We start from the raw sequence: 23385 nt of genomic DNA, 5'->3' as shown, positions 1-23385 counted from the left end.
AAACTAGGTGAAAAATGTTCCTCAAGAAGTTGATGGAGCAGGTAAACTAGCAGATAATGCAATAAAAATAGAAAAAGGGGCTTTCCCAAGCTGCGGCGGAAGATGGCGGAGGTGCAGGTCTTGGTGCTTGATGGTCGAGGCCATCTCCTGGGCCGCCTGGTGGCCATTGTGGCTAAACGGTACTGCTGGGCCGGAAAGTGGTGGTCGTATCCTGCAAAGGCATCAACATTTCTGGCAATTTCTACAGAAACAAGTTGAAGTTCGGACCGTGCGAGGCTTGCTGCCCCATGAGACCAAGCGAGGCCAGGCTGCTCTGGACCGCCTTAAGGTGTTTGACGGCATCCCACCGCCCTACAAGAAAAAATGGATGGTGGTTCCTGCTGCCCTCAAGGTCGTGCGTTTGAAGCCTACAAGAAAGTTTGCCTAACTGGGGCACCTGGCTCACGAGGTTGGCTGGAAGTAGCAGGCAGTGACAGCCACCCTGCAGGAGAAGAGGAAGGAGAAGGCCAAGATCCAGTACTGGAAGAAGAAACAGCTCATGAGACTACGGAAACAGGCCGAGAAGAACGTGGAGAAGAAAATTGACGAATACACAGAGGTCTTCAAGACCCACGGACTCCTGGTCTCAGCCCAATAAAGACTGTTAACTCCTTAAAAAAAAAAAAAAAGAAAAGAAAAGAAAAATAGAAAAAGGGAAGTAGTTGCATATATGAGTAATTAAAAACTAATGTGATATATTGATTATGGCATTAAACTTTTACTTGATTGCCTCCAGTGAAACAGATTTATTCTATAAAAAGAATAGTTTTAGAAATATATTCTTTTAAATTGTTTTGTTCATTCTGTTCTGTCTTCAATAAATATTTCTAATTATTTTAGCTCCATTGTATTTGATTACATTTTACTTCAGCAAAAAATAAATTAAAAATGCCATATATGGTGGTGATAATTGGTGATTTTTTTGTGCTAAGGCTTCTCCACTGTTATGTTCTTTCTTCTTCCTTTTTCGTTCTTTGGTCATCCTTATTACTATATAGAATATACATAGATAAACACATATATAAAACATACAAGTAAATATATATAAATATACATAAAGCATGTATTCTGTTTTCTTTTTCCATTTTTTCTCTATTATCAGCTCTCTTTATTTCAGTCTCCTAATTTTCTCTTTCATTTACCCTTATTCATTGCATTTGGTTTACATATTATTTCTGGGTTCTTATAAATATCATCTGTATTTTATGTTACTGAGATCCATATTATGGTTTTATATTTTTAAATTTACTTAAGGACGCTTTTTACTATTGGTCAGCCATTTAAGCCAAAACTTGCAATGAAGTAGAAATGTCACACATTATGTTGTTCTAAAACTTCTGACCATCAAATTCATCTTTATATTCTTTGCAAATTGATCTGAATTACTATTATGTAAGCTGAAAAAATAGTGGAGGAAGAAACTGTCCTTGTTTTTCCTGTTCTTCAGTTATGTAACAAATACCTGTCTGCTTATTATTAATATTTATTCCACATAATGTATGATTGCTTTTCTTTGAGTATTATATCAATGTAGTATCTTATTAGTAGACTTCATCCTGTTATGTTATTTGTATGACCTCAGAGCAACAATCACTTTGAAATGAGGGAGTTGGAAGACATTTTTGTCAGGTCCACTCTAGCACTGACATTTTACTACAACCTTCATTTCTGATAAAAGTTTATGGTTTCGAAGCAACAAATTAGTGAAACCAAAAAATTAGTAGAAAGTGAATATTTTAAAAACTAATTTTATTATTATTCTTTCAGAGATGCTTACTTTAACTTTATCATAATCATTTGTTGAATTAAAGAAACAGTGTTTCTAGGATAAATAGTCAAAATTGTTGGAATGTTGAATTGGAAGATGGGAAGTTACCTAGACATCAAGTTTTATGTGTCTTTATTTAAAAAATCAGATGTGAAAATACTATTTCAAATTATATATATGACATATATATGTATATATAGAGAGAGGGAGTGGGAGAGAGGAGATTTATTTTAAGAAATTGGCTCCCACAATTGTGGGAGCTGACAAGTCTGAAATTTGTAAGGCAGGTCAGTAGGATGGAAATTTAGGTAAGAATTAATGTTTCAGTCTTGAATCCTAACTTCACAAAGCAGCAGGATGGAAACTTAGGCAGAGTTTTTATATTGCAGTCTTGGAGAGAATTCCTTCTTTTCTGGAAACCTCAGTCTCTGTTCTTAAAGTTTTCAACTTTAAGCTTGTTCACATTATGAAGAATAATATGTTTTATTCAACGTTTATTGATTAAGGTATTAGTCACATCTAAACAATAACTTCCAAGTACTAATGTTTGACTAGGCAAATGGGCACCATAAACTAGGCAAGTTGACACATAAAATTACTCATCACATCTCTTTCAATTATTTTGAGAGTTTATTCTTCAAATGTCTAACCGATTCTCTATAAAAATAAAAGACATATAAAATAAAAGTTTGAAAACATTGCTAAAGTAAATGAGTCTGGTTGAAAGCTTTAACAGAATATTCTTAGCATCATTGCAATCTTTTCATCATAATTGTATTCATTTATAGCTAGTACTCATCCTATCATTTTGTCAGTTTTTTTTGTTTTTTTGAGACGGAGTCTCGCTCTGTCGCCCAGGCTGGAGTGCAGTGGCACGATACCCGCTCACTGCAAACTCCACCTCTTGGGTTCACGCCATTCTCCTGCCTCAGCCTCCCGAGTAGCTGGGACTACAGGCACCCGCCACCATGCCCAGTTAATTTTTAGTATTTTTATTAGAGATGGGGTTTCACTGTGTTAGCCAGGATGGTCTCGATCTCCTGACCTCGTGATCTGCCCGCCTCAGCCTCTCAAAGTGCTGGGATTACAGGCGTGAGCCACCATGTCCAGCCCTCAATCATTTTTTAAACAAGTTAAAGTAGATATCACTAGCTAAAGTTTAAGAAGTAAAGACTAACCATTTAATCTGTTTTAAACAAATTGCTGTTTTGACCAGTTTGTTTTGGACTAGGTCACACAAAAGTAATTCAATGCAAATATATGAAGACAATACACATATTGCTCATATGCACATATCTGTAGCTAGAGATATATGGCTATGAATAGATCATTTTTTACTTAAACAGGATTGCTGCAAAAGTGCATATGAATGGTATCATTTTGTAGGAAATCAAGGACTGAGTATGTTACCATAACTCCATAGTGCTAAAATAATATAAGCTTTCTTGGCTGTTATGATACTTGTTTTTTTGAGACAGAGTCTAGCTCTGTCGCCCAGGCAGGAGTGCAGTGGTGCAATCTCAGCTCACTGCAACCTCCGCGTCCCAGGTTCACACGATTCTCCTGCCTCAGCCTCCTGAGTAACTGGGATTGCAGGCGCGTACCACCATGCCCAGCTAATTTTTGTATTTTTAGTAGAGACGGGGTTTCACCATGTTGGTCAGGCTGGTCTCGAACCCCTGACCTCGTGATCCACCCTCCTTGGCCTCCCAAAGTGCTGGGATTACAGGCGTAAGCCACCGGGCCCAGCCTATGGTACTTTTGTCTAATCTTGTTGTTTCAGATTCACCAACAAGAACATTTCTGACAAACATGCCTGAGGGCAGTTGTCTTAGTCAATCAAGCTACCAAACAATACCGTAGATGACTGGGCAGCGTAAATACCAAACATTTATTTCTTGCAGTTCTGGAGTCTGGGAAGTCCATGATCAGGATGCTGGAATATATGGTATCTAGTGAGCCACGGAGCACTTTCTGCTTTGCAGATGGCTGTCTTCTTGCTTTGTCTTCACATGGTGAAGAACAGAGAGTGACAGCAAGGGTCTATCTCTTAAAAGAATGCTAATCCCATTCATGAGGCTTCCACCCTCATTACCTAATTGTTGATCAAGGGCTCCACCTCCACATACCATATCATTTGAGGTTAAGATTTCAACATATAAATTTTGAGGGAACATAAACATTCAGTCAATAGCAGCAATGAACCCTTATAAATATATATTATGTATTATAAAAATAGACACATGCACTTTTGTGTTCATCATGGAACTATTCACAATATCAAAGACAGGGAATCAACCTAGATACCTATCAATGGTGGACTGGATAAGGAAAATGTGGTACATATACAGCATGGAATACTATGCAGTCATACAAAATAATGAAATCGTGTTCTTTGGATCAACATGAATGCAGCTGGAGGCCATTATCTGAAGTGAACTAACACAGGAACAGAAAACCAAATACTGCATATTTTCCCTTATAAGTGGCAGCTAACCACTGAATACACATGGACACAAAGAAGGGAACAATAGACTGGAGACTGCTTGAGGGTAGAGAGTGGGGAAGAGGGTGTGCATTGGAAGGCTACCTATTGGGTATTATGCTCACTACCTTGGTGATAGGCTCATTCGTATACCAAGCCTCAGCAACACATAATTTACCCATGTAACAAACCTACACATATTCCTTTGAACCTAAAATTAATAATGCCTGTGTTGTAAATGATGATACATGAATCCTAAATTGAGAATATACTTTTAAATAATGAAAATAATTTTTAACTTCTTAAAATGTGAAGCTCCTATAAACTAGCTTTTTAGGGTTATGCCACTATTCATCTGTTTATATTATTATGTAGCTTGTAAGACCTGATGTTATATAAAGTTAGTGGGCGGTGTTAAATCGCTGCAAAAAGTATACGCTTAGGAAGCAGCTAGTACTTAAAATTCTGGCTCCAATGCTTAGAAGTTGTTTAATCTTACAGTATTTAAAACCTCTGCATCATTCTCTTAAATAATAAATGGAAATAATGATTTCTTCATCCCAGGATTCTTGTCACTGAGAACCTGTATACTATTACTACTACAGCTACTTATACTCTCCTATAATATGTTTAATGCGAACCAATTATTTCACACAATGTGTTTGGTGCTTTACATAAGTTTTACAACTCAAGGGAAAATTATTTAGCTTATTTTAAGGTATTCTAGTTCCATTTTCCCTGAAAACAAGTAACTAAAAGCAGAAAACACTTTTTAAAAATGACTGCAATATTCTTAGAAATTAAGTAGATTACAAAGTCATTACATAAATGTCTCTTTGTTTTGAAAACTCTTCCTTATAAGCTTACTATTTAACTAGTGATATATATATGTATATATGACTAAATGCCTGGACTAAGTGCCAAAATAGGATATATTTAAAATGTAAATTAAATTAAAATTAGCTAATACTAGAATGCTCAAAAATCATAATTTGCTGCATTTTCTCTTTGTGTCAGTTTTAACTTTATTTCAAATGTGGCTTTTAATTTTCTTTATTAGGCATGGTTTTCAGATGACTTTCTATAAATGCACTTCTCAGGCACTTAAGATGTTATCCACAGATTGAAGGGAATATGTAATCTATTTATAAATTCCTCAGCTGCCTTTCTGACTTTCAATTGTCAGTTACAGACTTAAGCAAATTTTAAATCTCTGTTGCAATAGCATTTTAAATTTCTATTTAAGATACACAACAAAAGTCAATGAACTGTTTGAACTTATTTCTTTTTATATGGTTTTCATTTTTTGCAAATCACCAGGTTATTTCTTGATTTGAATATCAAAAGAAACCTTAATATGAAGATGATTAAATTTTGTAGATGTAAGTCTATATTAATTATTTATCATTTTTCCATGGCCCAATAAAACCAGTTCATCAAACACATCCAACACACCCTGCATTGAGATGTAGTAGTCGGTGGGCCTTAATGTCTTTGCATTTTAATAAAAGGCATTTTCAAATTTTAAATAATTTAAGGGCTTAAAAGTGCTCCTTGGAGATTTGAGAATATTTTCTCTATTTCTAGTAGATTAGCAATATTAATAATTTTGTTGAAAGAGGATGCTTTTCATGCTAGTTAAATAAATCTAAAAACTATTGCTAACCTTGATGGAAACTAAAAGAACAAAATACAATCATTGAAACTTGAAATATAAGTAAAGTGCGCATGAAAAGAATATAGTTTGAAGTTGAATGAAGAAAAATTTTTATGCCACTGGTTTTAAATAGAATATGTACTGTCATTATTTAACAGATACACTGAATTTTATGCCTAAATATGAGAATTGTACCTTAATGCACAGGAGAGAAAAAGTGAGAACTTGTGTTTAAATCAAACACATTCATATTACAATCATTCCAGAATACATAAAATAAGTAAGAAAATGATACATTGTAACAGAAAACTCAAACAGTGCATTTGGTTCTGTCTCTATATTTTATAGCTAAATGACTGTGTGTGGGAAAGGCATGAAGTATCTTTAAACTCAGATTTCCTATTTTAAAAAACTAGTGTAATAGTAATAATCTTGCAAAGTTGTGGTGGGGGAAGAGAGAGAAAGAGAGAGTGAGAGAGAGAGAGTGAGATTCACCTAACTTCCTAATTGTAATTCTAGGATAACTTAAAGCATCATATCTCTGTGACATTCCTTTATCTGAATCTTCGGTTCAATACTATAGTTTTATTATTGGTTCCTGGTTTATTATTAGCTGATTGCTTTATTTTGTCAGATCCAAGTGCTTATCTTGAAACTGTGCTTCCTAGAGAGGGCCCAAGGGTCCAGTTAACCTAGTGGAATGAGAATGATTTACTATTCCTCTTATGCAAAGGGGTAATCCCTATTTTTAAAAGGCTCAACAACTTTGAAGTGTGGATACTGTAAAAAAAAAATATATCAAATTGGGTGAATTTACTACAATTCTTCATTGAAAACATACTGATGATTAAATTTGTCTATGTTATATATGCATCTAAAATGAAGCTACTTTGAAAATACTTTTTGAAAAAAGCCTTTATTATTGGTGAGTCAGCAGAAGAAAAATGGGAAATGAATGACTCACATTCTTCTGGATGAACTTAAGCCTGAACCTTCTGAATCTTTTAATTAAATCAGTCTTGTCTCTCAAAGTATTTAAGAGCATTGTTGCTGTGTCTAGAAAATCTCTTTCAGTTAAATTTCAACATTATTATCAGAATGTGATTTTGCTATTTAGGATACAGTATAGTAAAATAGAAATATAATTATGGGAAATATGTGGAAACATTTCTTAAACACCTCTTTGAGTTCTAGTGCTGTGGAAGTGATTTTTGAGTTACTTGTGCTAGAGGGACTTCAGAAAATTTATTCTGCTTTTGATCTTAGTGGCTAGAGAGGTAAGTCTGACCATTTAATAACTATACCATAAGACTAAATTAATTCAAGACCACTATAGGAAATCTTTTCCTGCTGTCCTTTATTGTTATAGCATGTTTAATGTAATTTTATAATAAATGACAAGTGACAAATGGCATTTTCAGCAGTTATCTGAAGGAAGCCTCTGAAAAGCACCCGAAGAAAGGAGTACAATTTTATCATTCTCTGAGCTCTAGGTGTGCTGTGAATCCAGGCTAGGACACCTCAAATAATGCCATAATTCACTGACTTTGCAGACACTAATTAGTAACTTTTTGTCTGCTAATATGAGAAAGCTAGTGTGCTAAGCCCTTTATGTGCATTTTTCTATTTTTGTGCATTTTCTATTATGAGAACCACGACTTCCCCATCTTGACTTATACATTGAGAGATCAAAGATAAACAGGATGACATATTCTACATCTTCAGAAAGTTCATAGGCTACTGCAAAAAAATTCAGAATAATGAGGAAGTATTACATAGTCACATGGTTAAAATCCCAGACTCTGGGACAAATGGGTCTGATTCCTAATCTACTCTATCTATGAGACAATAGGTAAGATTCCAGATATTAAAGTAGTTAATAGTGGTATGGTAGCTACCATACAATGTGATGACAAGTATTAAACAATATAATATGGTAAAATGCTACATTCAGTGGCAAACAATATTAGTTGCTGTTTCTGCTGTTGCTGTTGCTATTATGACAGATCCTGCCTGGAATCTAGTTATTACAGAGGATAAATTAAGGTTGCATTTGATTACTGAAATCTTACTTTTTTAAAGAGGACTGAGAAAGTTTTCCAAGAAAGATAATACTTAAGATAAGTCTTACAGTATGATTAGGAATTTCACCAAATAACTTAAGAATAAAAAGGTTTCCTGAACTTGGGATTTTTAAACAATACAATGATATTCTCCAATGAGATTCAGATAACTCTAATGGGAGGTTTACATGAAAACTGTACTGATAGCACCTGCCTTTGAACACAAGACTGCACCACTGGTGAGTTTTGGGGAAGGAGGTTTATAGCAGTGAATATCAATCTGTTTTTATACATGACTGGTTAGAAGACACCCTTGCTAAAGTTAACAAGCATACGTGGTTGGCCTATTTAGCTAACACATTTAGTAGCTAACTGAGAATGATTGAACTTGAACACATTCTATAAAGTAATAATTTTGTATAACTTGTTTTTATAGCTAAATTCAACAGAGTTTTGTACAGTAAACTCTAAACAATATATTCTGAAGATGTACTATTTTTCCATATCTTGTTTATTTATTTATATTTATTTATTTTATTTTTGAGACAGGGTCTCCCTCTGTCACCCAGGCTGGAGTGCAATGGGGTGATCTCAGCTCACTGCAGCCTCTGCAGTTTCAAACAATTTCCATGCCTCAGCCTCCCAAGTAGCTGGGACTACAGCTGCGTGCCACCACACCAGGCTAATTTTTGTATTTTTTGTAGAGATGGGGTTTTGCCATGTTGCCCAGGCTGGTCTCCAACTCCTGAGCTCAAGCGATCCACCCACCTCAGCCTCCCAAGTTGTGGGCTTACAGGCAAGAGTCACCTCGTTCGGCCCCATACCTCCTTTCAAAGAATTAGAAAAGCAATTGTTTTTCTTCTGGTCTGTCCCAAATTTCTCTTAGTCCATCTCACACTTTCTGGGCTTGCAGGCATGAGCCACCTCATTCGGCCCCACACCTCTTTTCAAAGAATTAGAAAAGCAATTGTTTCTCTTCTTGTCTGTCACAAATTTCTCTTAGTCTATCTCACACTTATCTCCACTGCAATTGTCATTGCCTTGCCTTTATTATCAACTACTAATTGCAGAAAGTTCTTTTTTTTATTATTTAAGTTTTAGGGTACATGTGCACAGTGTGCAGGTTAGTTACATATGTATACATGTGCCATGCTGGTGTGCTGCACCCATTAACTCGTCACTTAGCATTAGGTATATCTCCTAATGCTCTCCCTCCCCCCTCCCCCCACCCCACAACAGCCCCCAGAGTGTGATGTTCCCCTTCCTGTGTCCATGTGTTCTCATTGTTCAATTCCCACCTATGAGTGAGAACATGCGGTGTTTGGTTTTTTGTCCTTGTGATAGTTTACTGAGAATGATGGTTTCCAGCTTCATCCATGTCCCTACAAAGGACATGAACTCATCATTTTTTATGGCTGCATAGTATTCCATGGTGTATATGTGCCACATTTTCTTAATCCAGTCAATCATTGTTGGACATTTGGGTTGGTTCCAAGTCTTTGCTATTGTGAATAGTGCCGAAATAAACATACGCGTGCATGTGTCTTTATAGCAGCATGATTTATAGTCCTTTGGGTATATATCCAGTAATGAGATGGCTGGGTCAAATGGTATTTCTAGTTCTAGATCCCTGAGGAATGGCCACACTGACTTCCACAATGGTTGAACTAGTTTACAGTCCCACCAACAGTGTAAAAGTGTTCCTATTTCTCCACATCCTCTCCAGCACCTGTTGTTTCCTGACTTTTTAATGATTGCCATTCTAACTGGTGTGAGATGGTATCTCATTGTGGTTTTGATTTGCATTTCTCTGATGGCCAGTGATGATGAGCATTTTTTCATGTGTCTTTTGGCTGCATAAATGTCTTCATGATTGTATATCTAGAAAACCCCATTGTCTCAGCCCAAAATCTCCTTAAGCTGATAAGCAACTTCAGCAAAGTCTCAGGATACAAAATCAATGTACAAAAATCACAAGCATTCGTATACATCAATAACAGACAAACAGAGAGCCAAATCATGAGTGAACTCCTATTTACAATTGCTTCAAAGAGAATAAAATACTTAGGAATCCAACTTACAAGGGATGTGAAGGACCTCTTCAAGGAGAACTACAAACCACTGCTCAGTGAAATAAAAGAGGGTACAAACAAATGGAAGAACATTTCCTGCTCATGGGTAGGAAGAATCAATATCGTGAAAATGGCCATACTGCCCAAGGTAATTTATAGATTCAATGCCATCCCCATCAAGCTACCAATGACTTTCTTTACAGAATTGGAAAAAACTACTTTAAAGTTCATATGGAACCAAAAAAGAGCCCACATCACCAAGTCAATCCTAAGCCAAAAGAACAAAGCTGGAGGCATCACGCTACCTGACTTCAAACTATACTACAAGGCTACAGTAACCAAAACAGCATGGTACTGGTACCAAAACAGAGATATAGATCAATGGAACAGAACAGAGCCCTCAGAAATAATGCCGCATATCTACAACTATCTGATCTTTGACAATCCTTAGAAAAACAAGCAATGGGGAAAGGATTCCCTATTTAATAAATGGTGCTGGGAAAACTGGCTAATCATATGTAGAAAGCTGAAACTGGATCCCTTCCTTACACCTTATACAAAAATTAATTCAAGATGGATTAAAGACTTAAACGTTAGACCTAAAACCATAAAAAACCTAGAAGAAAACCTAGGAATTACCATTCAGGACATAGGCATGGGTAAGGAGTTCATGTCTAAAACACCAAAAGCAATGGCAACAAAAGCCAAAATTTACAAATGGGATCTAATTAAACTCAAGAGCTTCTGCACAGCAAAAGAAACTACCATCAGAGTGAACAGGCAACCTACAAAATGGGAGAAAATTTTCACAACCTACTCATCTGACAAAGGGCTAATATCCAGAATCTACAATGAACTCCAACAAATTGACAAAAAAACAAACAACCCCATCAAAAAGTGGGCAAAGGATATGAACAGACACTTCTCAAAAGAAGACATTTATGCAGCCAAAAGACACAGAAAGTTCTTAATGTCTGCAACTTGAGCACAGTTTAGATTTTAAATGCAGGGGCTTCATTAGTTGCTTGGCTGGGGTGGTGGTTTTCTCCAGTATGCTCACTAAGGTGCACGCAGTCAGTTAATCATTATCTGGGATGGTTTTTCTCATTTACATGAGCTGTAGAGTCTGTACTTGATTAGCATCCAGTTTTTTCTGCCTTGGTATTCCCTCCCTATGTGCTCATCATGGGTGGGTTCATTTTACTCTGTTCTGACTCTGAGAAGAAGAGCTAAAAAGTAGATATGCAATATTACTCTTTTCTGACTGCAGTACATCAGGAGATTTATTATTTAACTATGATGTGTCCATTAATTGCAAAGATTGGGCAGTTGATGAAAAAATGGGTAGAAAAGTAGCAACTCATTATTAGTGGGAAAATTTATATTATTCTTACTTTGGTAATCTTGTTTTCATGGACATAGTGTCATTTTTCTAGTAAACAATTTTGTTTGAAAAAGTAGTTAATCAACACCTTAATCAAATCAAGATGTTAAAACAACTGATGTGACAACCGAAACTTTTTGAGAATATGAAGATAACCATAAGATGGCCTTTTCTAATAATGGATACTATAAGAATTGGTGATAATATTTCTAGAATTTTCATATATATATATATGTGAATATATATGAGATATATATCCTAAATGTATATATTCAGAAGTTAATGTATTTTGTAGAAAGAAAATTTGCTTTCTTAAAATGAAAGAATTGATACTAGTTAATTTTATTGATTCTTTAAAAATATGGATATATGAAAGAAGTATATGTAAGAATATTATGGTAGGTTTCTAGGGTCTCCATATTGTTTTCAAATATTTGAAGTGCTAATATGCATGAGATTGTAGTCCTAAGGGGGAAAATAGACACATACTTGCATACTCACACACACACACACACACACACACACAAACACATAGATATGTATATATATGTTAGAGTGGCTAAATTCAGATGCTACAAGTACTTTTTGAACTTAAAAAAATTTAACATTCAGTTGAAAAACTATCCTTCCCTAAATCTAATATAAGAACCATAGGGCAAGTCTCAACTTGATGCATTTTCAAATAGTTGAATGAAAGAATGTCTCCTGAAAAACTGAGCTTATGTAGAGAAAAAAACTGCACTAACTGACCTCTAACTATATTGTTTCAAACAAGGTAGTGTAATAAGATTGAAAATCCAGTGCACATACAAGTCTCCATATTGGATTTTCCACTATATTACCCCAGCCAGTTATAGCTGTATTCAACTATGGATGTGAAATGAAAATTGATTTAGATAGTTCCGTAGTGAGCTACTTTCTCTTTTTTCCCCTCCTGGAAATATTTCTGTTTATAAAACTCATTTTATTAAGAGAGGAAAGAAAAATACTGAATAGTTTATATGGGATCATGATTTTCTGAACATTATGAGACTAAATGTTACATAATGTTGTACAGTTATGGCAACCTTGTAGAGATGCACTTTTGCTTTTATTTTGTTGTTGTTGTTATTTTTACATAGCCAAAGATAATGTTTTAAGGTCTATTTCTGGGAACTTTGACCTTACATTCAAGTCAATCTGTGAAGTAATTTAATTGAATTTGCTATTTTATATTTCCTCCGGAGATTATAAGAAAAATTCCAAAGGACACATACCTTGAAGGTCAATGTGTTTATATAATACAGCATGTCCTGACTTTCTAATATTTCAGCCCAAAGGACAAGAAAGGCCCTTCGACCCAAGTCATTGATTTTAATCTGGCTTGCTGTCCTGGGAGGCTGTGTATATTGCTGTCAGTGAGACTGGTTACACATTCATGCTATTTTACCACAGCAGCGTTGCAAAGGGTAATTAGGTTCCAACTCCTAGATCAGCAAAGTGGCCATGTCCAGGAACTATACGGAAACAAAAGGAAGATCTGGCATGTTTCAATTTGCACAAGTAAATTAACTCTAGCCTCATTTTGGGTGTAGTGACAGATTTGAATTTATCATGGACTGTTTAGTAAATAGCCAGGAACCTGAGCACTTCTGTAAGATGCTACCACTACCCTACAGCTAAAATGACAGATAAATGTGAGAAATGATGGGATTTGGCAGACAAATTCTGGAGAAGTAATCAAAAGAGTGACATTTTACTAGGGCATTGTAACACAGCCTCATTATTTCTTTTTATTGCTATATGAAGGTGTCTTTTAGGTGTTAATTTTCACCATCTCAGTGAGAAAGCCCACCAAAAATGATTTTAGATATATTAAGTCCATCTCCTACCTGACAAAGTGATTAAATACCTCTTTAAGTCTGTGCTCTTCAAAAATCATGTATCTAAGTTCTGTCTGTCACATTAATGATTTAAATATACATTGAAATTTAAGATTTGTTTTTATGATTTAGGAAACAATTATGGGATTAAACTTTTAAATGATGATTGTCTAACAGCAAAAGCATGCTTTCAATCATCATGAAACTGCAAATCAATGACAGCATTTTTGTTTAAAAGGTGATGGGGAGGAGGAAAAGTAAATGGATTCAGAATATCTCAATTTTTTTTAAGGAGGAATAGAAATGACAGCTGACTCAATATCAGCAGCTGTGGTTGCCATAAATAGTATTTTTCACCTTTATCTTATGATTCTTAAGCAGAGGTACTTAAACCTACTGTATTCCATGGCTGTGGGGCAGTAATCTCTATGGTTTCTTGTCAAGTCACTCTGGGAGGAATCTTTTCACAAAAGAGCAACGTGGTGGCTCTAAATTGTCCCTGTATCATGTGGGATTGCAGTAGCAGCACCGATAAAATTGTTCATATACTTTAGCGTGTGTTTGTGGCTGAGCATGTATGGGTATTTCTATATATGGGTGGGGGAGGGAGGGGATGGTAGGGTGAGAAAGGGGTAAGGGGAAGAGAGAGAATGTGTGCCACAGTATAGAGTGAGATCAGGGTTGCAATCTCAGGATAACAGAGCTGTTGGCTCTCCTGTCTGCTTGTCTTTAACTGAAAAATACCTCAAATTAAGTGAGCTGTCGCCAACAACAGCAAAGCTTCTTGTTTCTAAGGACTCCTTAGACTATTATACAGACAGAACCTGGTTGGGATAGAGGGTAGCCACAAGCATAAATACCACACATTTTTCATGCTTTTACTTGAAGTTCAGTAAATATTGGGAATAAATTGTTCACAAAACAGTTTGTTGTATGTTCACGGTCATTTTCCAACATGTTGGAATGTTGGTTTTCTTTTGGGGAGAGTATTTGAGGATTTTTTTTATCTCTTTGCTCTGACATGCTGGAAATGAATCTCCTCCAATCATCTTTTTGAATATATCAAGACTATTTCATTTTTGTTCTTTGTAATTTTACTGCTACAAACATTTTTTACATTTCATAGCCCAGTTTATAGTATTTTCCTAAGCAGAGAATCTTATTTATTACGGTGGAATAAATTACCCCAAAATTTTATGGCTTAAAATAACCAACATTTATTATCTCACAGCTTATGTGCATCTGGAATCCCTTCATGGCTTAGCTAGGTCTCCTCCTTAGAGTCTCACATAGGGCTGTCATCAGTGTGTCATCTAGGAGAAGTTTGACTCGGGGTAGATTAACTTTCAAGCTTACTCACATGATTGTTGGTGGGCTTCAAGTGCTGTTCCCTCACAGCCTGTTTGCCAGAAATATCAGTTCCTTGCCATGTGGCAGCACACAACATAGTAACCATCTTCTCCTAGAGCAAGCAAGCAAGAGAGCAATGGTGGACACCCAAGAAGGAAGCCACACTGCTTTTGTAACATACTTTTTGAAGTGAAATTCTATCACTTCTGCTGTATTCCGTTTGTTAGAAGTGAGTCAATAGGTCCAGCCCACATTCAAAGGGAAAAGCTTATACAAAGACATGACTATCAGATAGAGGCAATCATTGGGTTTTTGTTTTAGGAGCCACTTATCACAAATTGTAACATGGAACCAACGGTGTTACCAAACAAGCAAACAAAAAGAGACAGTTTCCTGAGTCATTTTTACAAAATCTCTAATGGGAAAATATTTTTTCCTTTAGACTATTTTTACATTCATATTTTTACTACACTTTTTGTAATTTGATGGAGTATTTGGAACATAAAAAATGTAGAGCAATAAGACACACACACACACACACACACACAACCTACTTTAATAATAAAACATGAACAATGTAATTAAAATCCCCAATGTACCCTTCCTTTCCTAGGGATGACTGACATCCTGACTTTGATGATTTTCCTTCCAATATATTTACTTGTAATTTTGCTAGATATAGGCACTATTAACAATGTGTTACTATTTTGTTGTTTTAAAACTTTAATGGTATCTTTATGTGCTCCCATGAGTAAATGTTAAAGATTGTTGGAAAGTGCATTGTTCATAACAGCCAAAACATCTAAAACTTTTAAAGAGGAAACAACATATCTATTAATAGCAGAATGGATATATAAATTTTGGTGTATTCATAAAGTTGAGTATTATGCACAGTGAAAATGAATGAACTAGAGTCACATATTAACATAGATTCATCTCACAAGCATTAAATCAAAGAAAATATGTTTAATACATATTTTTATTCAACTGATTTTTAAGTGGTTCAAAGTTACTTGCTAAAAATGCATATAAGTCACCTTTCCTGAAACTGAAGAAATTATATCTTGCACTTTGTTTTATCAGTTTGCCAACTGTTTATATGGGGAAATTAAACAGAATATTTCTGAAAACTCTTATAAAAGTGTAAACTTTTAAATTACTAATTCCAAGCCTATCTTATGATTATGCTTATTATATACATTAAGTGTAGCTTGGATTTACATAGGTTTATTCAATTCAGAGTTTAGTGTCCTGGAAGCAAATTATTATTTCTCATATTTTTTTCTTTCATATTTTATTCTGAATGCCTAGAGAATTGATAGATGTAGTTGTGCCCCCATTTCCCCACCTAATTTCGCTTTCTTACAATTGGGAAAATTGCAGCAGCTGTGGCTAACTATTTACATTTTAAATAATAACATGTGTAAATAGCATCTTTCTAACTCTTCATTACTGGCAGCAGAAATAAATGGGAATATTAGCCCAGGCTCATTGTAGAAACAGAGCCACATTCAGAATGAGATAAAACAAATGATTATAAACTCATGGCAAAACAAGAGAACAGATTGTCAAAAGAGGGTGGTAATAATGATAATCAACAATACACAATAATCCTAGAAAATCGAAGAAATCCAGCAGATACATTTCTTCAGAGAGGATTAGACTCCATCTGTTGATTTACAAATGTTGAGTAATTTGAGAAGGATTAAATTACTAGAGGTTTCAATGACAGTTAAAAGTGAACTGGTGTTTAAGGCACATTGGTTAATAGCATGAGCTAGACTGTCTGGATTTGAAAATCAGCTCAATTACTTAATAGCTATGGAATCTTGACAATTTCCTAAACACTCCAGTTCTGTTTCCTTACTTGTAATCCTCATATGGTTCATAGGATTTCTCTGAATATTGAGTTAATTTTCACAAAGCATGTAGAAAAATAATTAGGCTATAGTAAGCACCCTATAAATGTTAGCTTTTACAAGTGAAGCATGTATGTGTGGATTTCCGATTATTTGAAAATAATTTAGTACTATAGGTTTATAAGAAATTTGATATTTAATGGGGCAAGTCCTTCTACTCTTTTTTCAAGTTTATTATTTTGGCGATTTATTCTTTCATATGAATTTTAAAATTAATAAATAAGCCAAATTCCATAAAATAATCTTTATGTAATCATTGCATTACATTTATAAACTGGTATGGGGTGGGAGTTGTTGCTTTACAATAGTGAATATTTTTATCTGTGACCATAGAAATTGTTTCAATTATTTAGATATTTTTCTCAAGAACATCAGTAAAATAATTATATTTTTTTCTTAATGGTTTTGAATTTATTTTGTTTAATTTGGCCCCGAATTTTTTTGGAATCTTGTTTTATGAATGGATTTTCTTCTTTTTTATCTAAGTGAGTATTGATGGTATGAACATATGTACACGTATTACTGATTTTTATGTATTAAGCTTGCATATAGCAAGCCTTCCATCCTAATTATAGATAGGTATTGAAATGTTTGAATGTTATTTTCTGTCTGCATTGATTTGTCATCTATATTTGTGGGTTTTTTGTATCTTTTATCTTAATGCGACTAAATATAGTACTCAATTTCCAAACATCAAATTTTACCAATATTTCAGTGATAAATACAATTAAGAATGATGCTTGCTAATATTTAAGATTTTTGAATATGTTTATAAATAAGATTTATACTCGTAAATTAGATTAGCTAAAAGTCCTTTCTCCTTTGGTGTTAACCAGTTTTACGGGTAAGATTATGTTAGCCACATGAAACAAATTTTTTCTTTCCTAGGTAATTTGGTAAACATTCTCTGTAAATTGTCTACATGTTTCTTTTTATAGTTTTGACTCTCATTTAATTTTATTGAGTTATAATTCTATTCATGTCTTCTATTTCCTCTCATGTCAATTTTGATACTGTGTACAAATGTTTATAGTATATATATTGCCATCACATAATAATGTGTAATAATAGGCAAATTGCTTAAACTTTCTAACGTTTAGCTTCATTAACTACAAAATGGGAATATTCATAGTACCTAAAGCATAGGGGTGCTTTTAGGATTAATTAATACATGTTAAGTGATTAAAGAACACCACCTGGCATATAGTTTTTCATTTTTTCCAGAATAATTATTCTGTATTATAAAGTAATGACACACTTTATCACTATTGCCTTATTTTTCTACATTAACAGTGCTGCCATAATATTATTCTGGTTAATATTTTCTTTTTTCTATTCATCTTTTTTATTTAAAATTATATTCATCTTTTTAATTCAAAAACTTTATAAAATTATGTTAACATATTTTATGTATGTCTCTTGTAAATGATTAGACATTTTGAAAAGCAAATGTTTATCTTTTATTATCAAGTTAAACATATATTTGACATATTTCTAGCATATTACTCATTTATTTCTATTTTATATGGTTTATTTGCTTCATTTTCTTTCATACCGTTTGTTTTCATTTTATTTATTCTTTTAATGGATTTTAAATTCCCACATTCTATTTTTATATTTTAACAACTAAAATTTTAGCATGCATGTTCAACCTTATATGTTAAACATTAATCAGTGTCTCAGTTCCCTTCATGATATATATGTTTTAAATATCTTTATTCAACTCAGTCTTCTATGTGCTACAAGTCCATTAGTATAATTAAAAATTTTTAATATGGTATTGTTACTACTAAAAATTAAAGAGAGAATATTATGCTCTACTTTTGTAAAACAATTATTTCACCTTAAGTGTCATCTAATTAGTGGTATTTTTAAAGAAGTGTCATACAATATTTGTTCTATATAGCCATATTGGCATCAAATAGCAAAACTTCCTTTGAAAAATGCAAATGTTGCTAGTCTTATAGGTTATGAAATAGCATAAGAACTTGGGAAGAGAAAGAATATAGAAATGAACCTGGACTACATGGGTATTTAATAAAATAACCCAAAGTTATACCAGTATCAATTTATAAAATTTGTCATTATCTTGGTTGATTTCCAGTTAACTACATGGACAAAAAAATGTTCTAAAATATCCCAATAGAGTTCTAATTTGCAGCTGGTTGATTGTTTTACCCTACTATTATCTACAAAGCAATTATTCATGAATAAATACATCTTGACTAGCTTTCAAGGAAATATTGATCACTAATACATTTTAATTAAGGAATATTGAAGCAAAAGAGTTTAAATCAATTAGACAATATGAAAACAGTGAAGTTTAAACAGTAAACAATTATAAAACTTAAGAAAATAAATGTTATTGTTCCACATTCATACATACACCCATATACACATACACACACATAGATTTTAAAATTTATTTATTATATTTAGTGAATGTATAATAGAGGAAATAGAGTCTTTCCTCTAAATTGCATGGAAAGAGGATTTAAGTCAGTATTTGTTAACAGGTGGAATTATCATGGAAGGCGTATTCCTGGAATTGATGTCTAAGTTGGGACCTCAAGAACTATGTAAGAGTTATGGATGCAAAAAGGGAGGTGGAGATTTCTATGTAGAGGAAAGTATAATATATAAGGCACAAAAGCAAGAGAGCCCAGTGGATTTTCATGTCAGGAAGACCTGGATTTGAATTCTGGTGCTGAACTATTTTGTAGAAGTCATTTTATTTCAAATACTTGTATAGTCTCTAACAATAATATCAATCTCGAATTTATGTTTTAGAGATTTGCTGTGCATATATATATGTGTGTGTGTGTGTATGTTTTGTGCAATTCCTAGCCCAAAGTAAGTGATCAATAAATATGCTATTATAATTATTGTTGCAGTGTTTGCTATAATTATTACTGTTGCTTATTTAAGATGCTAGAATTATGTCAACATAATTTGAGTACACTAAAATGAAAGAGTAGTAAGAATTAAAGTAGGAGGAAAAGGTAAACTAGGGCAGATCATGAACCATCTTACCAACCTCATTAAAACATATGAACATTGTGGCAGTAGGGATCTATTGAAATGTCAAAATTGGAATATAGAAAGCTCTTTCTTGCTATACTGTGATGAATGAATGTAGGGGCAGGTGGAATGAACCTGAAAGGAGAAATGCTTGTAACGTAAGAGATGATAGGCCTAAATTGTGGTAGATGCAGTAGAGAGTGATAAAATTGGAGAGATACTTAGAGGTTCAACTGTGCTGGGCTTAGTTATTAGATCCAGCGATTGAACCAGAATCAATCAAGGCTGATGTAGATGTCTCAAATGTAGTAAATTAGATAGATGATGATACAGTTCCCTGGAAAAACAAACAGAGGGATGAGCCCATATGCAGAGGAAGATAATGAGTCTAATTTTGAACACATATACATATAAATGTTCAGAAAACAACCAAATGTATGTGTCTAAGCAAGCAGTTTTTTGAGCTGGATTTCAGTTTAGGAGATATGTCAACTAAAAATAATTAGACATTATCAACATTTAGATTAAAGCTAAAATCATGTAGTGAATTAAATTGAATTGAGGTTCTGTAAAGAGTGAGAACACACCTGAGAAACACCCAGCCATATTTAAATATCAAATGGAATAAAAGGGTTCCCAAAAAAATCCAAAAAAGCAGTGTAATTTGTTTGAGAGCAGATTTGTATATGAATATCATTAGGAAAGCAGAAAATATAAAACTGTATGAGTTATAGTTCTTGTAATTGTTGGTGTTATCTTCAACTAATTCAAAATGTCAACTGCAAAGACCAATTTTGCCTTAAAGTATGCATCGTTGGTTACTTAGTCTGCTCAGTCTGCTATACAGTACTGCAGACTGGGTATAAACAATAGAAATTTGTCATCTCCCAGTTCTAGAGATGGGAAGTTCAAGATTAAAGTGTCTGCCCTGTGGGTTTCCAGTGAACCTCTCTTTCTGGTTTGCAGATGGCTGGCTGGCTTTCTGTGTCCTCTTCTGCAGCCTTTCCGCTATGTGCACGCACTCCTAGTGTCTCTTCCTCTTCTTATGAGGACCCCAGTCCTATTGGATTAAGACCCCACCTTTATGACCTTATTTAACTTTAATTACATCCTTAAAGGCCCTATTTCCAAATAAAGCCACATTGGGGGTTAGGGCTTCAACATACTGATTTGGGTGTGGGGTACATAACTTAGTCTATTAGAGTTACAATATCAAAATGAGTTGAAAATTCTAATCTGCTGTAGGATTAAAACTCCCTCAATGAAATGATTATTACAAGAAAAAAAATCTAGCCCTTAAGAGTATTCTATATAAGGAGATAAGAATAATTATCCTGATATCATAGATAAACAGAAGAATCAAATATTAAGGGTGCCTGCTCCCACACATACTTGGAACAACTCCTAGCATAGATTAATGTGTTAAACTATTAAGTTTTGAATAAACACTAAGTGAAAAAGTTACCATTTGATTAGTTCATCAGCAAGTAAATGTAGACAATTAGAAGTTTATAGGAACAAAGAAATAATTCAGTTTCAACTTTTTAATATAAATATAAATAAAATAAAAGATCAGTATAAATCTTTTCAAATGTCACATAGTTATTTAATGGAAAAATTGTGTTTAGGACACAGCTTTTTAATTTTTATTTCACCCACACTAGCTCATGATGTATATTGGTGTTTGCAGGAAAAACAGTATAATGTGACTTGCAAAGCAAAGTATGAAAATAGAAATCAGGAGAGGAAAAAGATCAAGAGAAGTGATGTTCGCTTATTTAGTAGGAAAAAAAATTGAAAAGATAAAACTCAATTTCAACTAAAATGAACTTTCATCCATGAATCTGAAGTGAGAAGTAGTAAACCCTTGTTTCTAAAAAATCACAAGCTAAGATTATATTAATGTATTTGTGATTAAGTAAAAGCATAGTAATATAAATGAAAGGATTCAATAACAGAATAATTTGCTGATGATGATGGCTTCCAGCCTCATCCATGTCCCTGCAAAGGACATGATCTCATTTGTTTTTATGACTGCATAGTATTCCATGGTGTATATGTACCACATTTTCTTTATCCAGTCTATCATTGATGGGCATTTAGGTTGGTTCCAATGCTGCAATAAAACACAACAGAAAACCAAACACCACGTGTTCTCACTCATAAATGGGAGTGGAACAATGTGAAACAATGAGAACACATGGACACAGCGAGGGGAACATCACTCACCAGGGCCTATTGGGAGGTGGCGGACAAGGGGAGGGAGAGCATTAGGACAAATACCTAATGCATGCAGGACTTAAAACCTATATGACTAGGTGCAGCGAACCACGATGGCTCACGTATACCTATGTAACAAACCTGCACATTCTGCACATATATCCTGGAATTTAAAGTAAAATAAAGATTTTAAAGAAATAGAATAAGAGGAATCACTACACTGTCTTCCACAATGGTTGAAGTTATTTACACTACTACCAAGTATATAAATGATCCTTTTCCTCTGCAACCTTGCCAGCATGTTTTTGTTTTTGTTTTTGTTTTTGTTTTTTTTTGTTTGTTTTGAGTAGAAGTCTCGCTCTGTCACCCAAGCTGGAGTGCAGTGGCACCATCTCAGCTCACTGCAACCTTTGTCTCCCGGGTTCAAGCGATTCTCCTACTTCATCCTCCCTAGTTGCTGGGACTACAGGTGCGTGCCATCAAGTCCGGCTAATTTTTGTATTTTTAGTAGAGACGGGGTTTCACTGTGTTGCCCAGGGTGGTCATTACAGGCGTGACTTTAATAATAGGCATTCTGAGTGCTGTGAGATGGTATTTCATTGTAATTTTGATTTGCATTTCTCTAGTGATCAGTGATGTTGGGCTTTTTTTCATGTGCTTTTTGGCTGCATGTATGTCTTTTGAAAACTTTGTCCACTTTTTATGGGGTTGTTTTTCCTTGCAAATTTGTTTAGGTTCCTTATAGATGCTAGATAGTACACCTTTGTCAGACGCATAGTTTGCAAAAAATTTCTCTCATCTCATAGGTTGTCTGTTTTCTCTGTTGATAGTTTCTTTTGCTGTGCAGAAGCTCCTTAGTTTAATGAAATCCCATTTGTCAATTTTTGCTTTTGATGCAATTGCTTTTGGTGTCTCTGTCATGAAATCTTTGCCTGTGCCTATGTCCTTTTACTTATAGGTGGGAGCTAAATGATGAGAACACATGGATGCTTAGAGGTGAACAACATACATTGGGGCCTATCAGAGGCCAGAGGGTGGGAGGAAGGAGAGGATCAAGAAAAATAACTAATGGGTACTAGGCTCAATATACCTGGGTGATGCAATAATCTGTACAACAAATTCCCATGACGCAATTTTACCTATGTGACAAACCTGCACCTGTACCCCTGAACTCAAAATAAAAGTTTAAAATAAAAGTTAAAAAAAGAATAGAATAAGAATAAAATAATGAGTAAATACATCAAATTTATTAGAACACATTAAGATATAGTAACATAACTAATAAAAGTATGTCTAACAATCCCAAAACAGTCACTAAGAAGATATTGGCAAATTAAGGAAATATCCAAATTTAGTTCTAAAAAAGATAATCTGGTTAAGATAGAATAAAAAATAGAATAATTCAGTATCGTGAATCTGTAACTACAATAGAATATTTTGGTGAGAAGAAATATTTGAGTTTGAAATATTTCAATTTGATAATTTTTTATAATCATTAAACATTCTTCACCTACCTCTATGAACCACAGAACCATATAATTCTAT

The 23385-nt window shown here is 34.1% G+C and overlaps 1 protein-coding gene and 1 pseudogene across 1 annotated transcript in view; both read left to right on the top strand.

Annotated features, from left to right (window-relative positions):
- MDGA2 (MAM domain containing glycosylphosphatidylinositol anchor 2) overlaps positions 1-23385 on the top strand; it is an 831762-nt gene that overhangs the window by 486201 nt on the left and 322176 nt on the right. The gene's annotated exons all lie outside the window — the stretch shown is intronic.
- On the top strand, positions 103-647 carry LOC129013169 (large ribosomal subunit protein uL13-like; annotated as a pseudogene).

The sequence above is a fragment of the Pongo pygmaeus genome, chromosome 15 (assembly GCF_028885625.2).
Source record: "Pongo pygmaeus isolate AG05252 chromosome 15, NHGRI_mPonPyg2-v2.0_pri, whole genome shotgun sequence".
NCBI classification, from domain to species: Eukaryota; Metazoa; Chordata; class Mammalia; order Primates; family Hominidae; genus Pongo; species Pongo pygmaeus.
The sequence above is the reverse complement of the archived record's forward strand: the minus strand, read 5'-3'. Positions and strand labels throughout refer to the sequence as shown.